The following is a 5,721-nucleotide window of genomic DNA, read 5'->3' as shown; positions in this document are numbered from 1 at the left end:
TGATCAAAGAATATAATACACGGTACTGTGCGTAGATCGGTAGAGTGTTTCGTCTACAATTAGTGGAATTACTTCGGATACTTTAATTGATTACTGGATTAGCCTGCTACAGTTTGGGGGTGAATTGTACGGAGTTATGCATGGAACTCTTTAGTGCTGAGGGTTGTAAAAGTTGGGCTATTTATAGCAATTGTTGGTTCGAATTTTCAGGGCAATGAGGGGGGAAAAAGGATGAAAGAGAGAGGGGGAGTGTGGGAGAGATTGAAAAGGAGGGTAGATGGGGTGGGGCAATATGGGAGGATGAGATGTGAGGAAGAGAGAGGGAGGAATCAGAAGAGAGGGAGACACATAAGAGTGGGAATGGGGGGGGGATAGAGGAACAGTGAGGAATTAGATAGAAGCAGTGGCGTAGCAAGGTACCCGTGGGCCCGGGTTCAAGAATATGTTGATGGGCCCTCCCCCCCTCCAATACGACAAATGCTTGTGTGACAAAGAAATCCAGTAGTTTGTATGTATCGGTACATTTACTAAAAGACATTCCAATGCAAGTTTATGAGCACAGCTGACAGAATCATTTAAGACCATGTTGAATACTGTTGAACACAGTGAACATAATGCGCAAGCGGCTGCTTTTGTTGGAACAATACCTGAAGGCTATTGTACTGTCCGCTCATATTGAAAAACCATCATGGCCTTGGCATCGTAAGTAATTTAAAGAAAGTTGGTGATATTTTATTACTTAATAGTATTTGTTCATTCAATCCTGCAGACTTCTGGGTCTCACAACTATGAAAACATTCAAATGACTATCTGATTGAAATTTCTTTGGGGAGTTCGTCATCGGAGTTCAGAAAATTTTATAAACTTTTAATTCTCTTTGAGTGTTTTCAACCATGACAGAGAAAAATGGTGCAGATTGGATCTCATTCAGGGGCGGACTGGCTGTCAAAATCGGCCCCGGCATTTCTATTCCATTCGGCCCCAAACTTGAATGTCATATAATAGGCATCCAGCTCTAGTTCTACTTGTCCTAAAAATTAATTTGTTAAGTTTGATAAGGTATCGAAAACTGAACGCATGCACACAGTAAACTCTATATCTTTATAAGAAATATAAGCGTTATGTTGCTTGTTAATGGCTAAGTATGTAGGGGCTTTTCAAGGACGAAGCCTACTACGGGTGTTGGCTAGTAGCCTACATTATTTCGGAAAATGTGATAGATTAAATGAGCTTTATACTGTAAGAGTCTGTTAAAGTTGTTTTTTAAACACGACGCTCAGAAGGTCCCTTTTGCAACAAAATGCTGCTATAAACCTTTCAAAAATTTAGGCCTAATACTTTCTATAGTGACATTCGTGAGGCCCTTTAGGTGGCCTTACCGGCCCATTTAGGTACCGGCCCACCGGGCATTTGCCCGAATGCCCATATAGCCAGTCCGCCCCTGATCTCATTTAGTATATTTGCTATAATTGTATTGCCCTACGGGTCTATTATTTTGAATCTGTTGGTCGAGGTAAAGGCTTGTGTTTTTGTTTTCTTTAGAATTGATGTACTTCTAAGACATTGTCGTTGTTACTGGTTTCACCTAAACGATACTCTTCGCGATGACCACTAAATGAAAGGTTGTTGCATGCTAAAGTTAAAACTAACATTCACTATGCGATGAGTTACTTCCAGCCAGTAATTTAAACGTCTTCAATGTGCTCCTTGTTTACACTATCCACCTTTCGCAGCTTTTCATGTTGGTTGTTTGTTTGGCAAGCTTGTTGCTAAGTTAAGTCATTATTAGACATGTCCTTTTTTTTTTTTTTACTATTCGGATGAAAAACATACATTTGTATAACCTTAAGTCCAAACAGAACATGGTGTCTCTTTTGTACAACACCTAACTTTAAGTCTAAATCTAGAGTTGTGGTAAAAAGAAAAATTTAAAAAAAAACAAAACAAACTTACTTTAAAAGAAAAAGCATGAAAAGGGTAATACTATCAACGGTTTAATTAACACAGCGGGGGGGGGGGAATGGGAATATGAAACCAAAACGTCACCACCAATGCACCGTCACCACATTACAATCAACCTGATGAAAGCAGTTCCTTACACTAACTCTATGTGAAAACATGGATTAATGTTTTGAAGTTAATATAATGTTTGATATGACGTTTAGGATATTTTAAGAACACTTTTAATTTTTTTTACCATTTGTTTTTTTTTTACAAAGTTTCATTGTAGGGTATGCTAAAATTGGTCATTAGCCATGTGACCAGGAGATATGAAACCCCTACGCACCATACAGTGCCCTCATTTAGAATTGAAAAGGTCATAAGCTATTTGAGATATGGGGCCCCGTATAAGTCCAGATATTGTATGCAACTACTCGGAGGCCCTAAGCTAGAGCTTATGTTGCATAGAGGTAAATCCGGCTCTGGCCCCATGGTTGTTACACAATCGGGTGTGGGCCCCTAAAAGGTCGTGGGCACGGGTTCATTGAACCCCTTCGCGCCATGGATGCTACGCCACTGAATAGAAGAAAGGGAGAGACAGAATATGAGGATAGAGGGGATGATAGAGAGGGAGAGATGGAAGAGTAGATAGAAGAGAGTTGAGGGGCAGGAGAGAGAGAAGAGGAAAGAGAGAGACAGACTTAATAAAAAGCGGTATAAAATTTACACCGCAAAAGTCTCCGACGGTTTACCTTCATTTTGGTGACACCAACTGACATTTACAATTTTACTTCTAGTACAAACGAGCAACAACTTCGCCAACACTGTTCGTCATCATCTTCTCCCCCCCCCCCTCCCCACCAACAACCACAATTGGGTATTTTCACCATAAACTTGACAATGTCAAGGACGCTAAAATTGCACGTCACAGTTGCCAACTAAATCGGAAAAGAATTGAGCTAGACTTTTAACACTGTCTCTATGCGTGGCAACTAATCTTTGTATTAAATCTCCTTTAGTATCTCTAGCTATTTGTCTACTTTGTTTTTTGATCAGTTTTTTAAGTCATAGAATGAAAGCCTAATGCTTTGATATTTAATTATCTTATATAATACAGACGTTACTTCAAAAAAAAAAAAAGAAGATGATTACGTCCTACGCGTCATGCATTTAGTCATGCATATTAACCAATGACTGAAATTCTGCCAACTCACTGGTCTTCCTGGCTAGCTCAGGCAACCCATTCCATGCTCTAATAGCACTAGGGAAGAAGGAGCATTTGTACAAATTTGTCCTAGCATATGGACATATTGTGCTGTAATCGGAAAGGTTTACAACAATTGATTCTGCTAAAAAAAAATGCACAAGAATGATCAATTATCTTTTCATTAAAAAAAGACCTAGCCCAGCAGCACTTCCTTTATTTTGTACACCAAATACACCAAAAAGCTATTTATAGTTTTTCCGCCATTTATGAAAATCTCAACTAGATAACAAGATATAGGTTTACTTATGGACAGCTTGGAGAGGGGGGTGCCATCCGGTGGATTAGCTAATGTTATTATTAAGGAAGTCTACTAATAAGGAAGTCTGTAAAAACTATTTACAAAATGTCTGTGCGTGTGTGTGTTGGTGAAAGGGAGCAGTGAAACTTTATAGTCTAATGGACCTCATTCACCGATCGTAAACAAACAACATTTAGTCACGTGATCTTATTGATAAAACAATGGAAAGAACTGTCACGTGACAACCATCATGAATTAAACATGAGATTGTAAATTATATAGAACATATAGTGCGCCACGTGGCTAAATGATTGGTGAATGAGGTCCATTGTTGGGTAGGAAGAAAATGTGTAGGCCCGATTTAATTCAGGGGTGGACTTTACACTATTACAGTGTTTCTCAAACTTTTTTCCTTAACGGAACACTTCGCACATTCTGAGTATTTAGCGAAACACTTTGCTTATTTTTTTTAGAAAGGTTAATAGACCTCATTCACCAATCGTAAACAAACAACATTAAGTCACGTGATCTTCTTGATAAAACAATGAAAAAAAAACTGTCACGTGACAACCATCATGAATTAAACATGAGATCGTAAATTATATAGAAGAGATAGTGCGCCACGTGGCTAAATGTTGTTTGTTTACGATTGGTGAATGAGGTCCATTCACGTGGTGGCTGTAGTAACCTAATGAAACACTACAAAAAGACATGTCTTGATCCTAGGCTTTATTGAACTAGAATGACAAAACAGTTCACGATAACACAGTACACACACACACAAGCTGACCTGGACGCCAAGACATTTTGACACATAAGAACATATCAGTTCACAACACACAACAAGAATATAAATACACAACAGTGGCCTACGAGTTCATTATTTCAGTAGCTATTCAGACCTCCTAGGCATCACATTCAAAAACCGCATCACAAACCAAGAAATCAGAGACAGGGTTACTGCGGCGATCGGACCCCATGACGACCTGCTAACTATTGTAAAAAGACGAAAGCTTAAAACCTATGGCCACATTATAAGATCTACGAGGCTCGCAAAGACCTTCCTTAAGGGAACAGTGCCAGGGTAAGGAGAAGAGGCAGACAGAAAAAGCGATGGGAGGACAACATTAAAGAATGGACGGGCCTGCCATTGAGAGAGGTTTTAAACAAGGCAAAAAAAAGGGAGGAATGGAGAAAGACGGTCGACAAATCTTGCCTGGTGCCCCAACGGTCCAACAGACTGAGGGATAGGTAAAGGTAAGGTAGGGTATTCAGACCTCGCAGAACTCTAGGGTATCGCGGAAAAACAGTTTAGGAAACAGTGCAATGATGGAACATTCCGACTAGAGATGAAGGTCTAAACATAATGTCAGAAAGCTGCTGATAATTGGCTCGTTTCGGATTCGTTCTAATCCAGTAGTAAAAATGTTAGTAAAATATTTTACATGTTTTGGATGTCCCTTCAGAGTTGAAAGTGATTTACTACCTAGTTAGAACCTCCCGCAGGACGACGGGAGAGGTGTGAACCCAAGACCATTGAGACGATAATCCAGCGAGCATATCGCACGACCAGGCAGCAATGAGCTATCTTAATTCCTATTTAGTCTTTGATACATTATTATTATAGCTTTTATATAGCGCTACTTTCATGCTTATAGCATGCTCAGTGCGCTTTGGTCCAATCTCATTTGTGGACCAGTAGGGGGGGGAGGGGTATCTAGGAGCTGGTTTTCCGTGCTGCCTTTAGGCGCTCAGTAAACACAACTTTGCCCGAGCCGGGTGTCGAACCTCGAGCCCCCTTCTAGGTAGCCAAGCCAAGCCAAGTTCAAGCGCACTTATCCTCTCGACCACGATGGTATGATTAAACTTTAATAACATTTTTGATTGTAATGAGTAAACATTACTTCTGGTATAGATATATATGCATGCATGATGTGTGTGAGAGAGAGAGAGAGAGGGGGGGGGGCGGGATCGAGAGATACAATGGATAAAGAAAGAGGTTCGAATCTCGATACATACTAGAAATTTTGTATTCTTTAATTTAACTCCGGCCGAGATGTTTGCTTAGATTTCTAAAAGAATCACGGAAACCTCTTAACTCTTTCTCTCCGTTATTATTTAACACGTTCTGGATGGAATCAACGTTGGTATCGTCAGTTAGAAGAGAAAGAGTTAAATCCTCCTTGTAAAGTAACGTGGAGTCGCGCAATCCAATGTATCCCATCGATCAGTTGTCTAGACACACCTATGCAGATTGTTCTTCCCTTCAAAAAAC

The sequence above is a fragment of the Biomphalaria glabrata genome, chromosome 14 (assembly GCF_947242115.1).
Source record: "Biomphalaria glabrata chromosome 14, xgBioGlab47.1, whole genome shotgun sequence".
Classification (NCBI taxonomy): domain Eukaryota; kingdom Metazoa; phylum Mollusca; class Gastropoda; family Planorbidae; genus Biomphalaria; species Biomphalaria glabrata.
The sequence above is the reverse complement of the archived record's forward strand: the minus strand, read 5'-3'. Positions refer to the sequence as shown.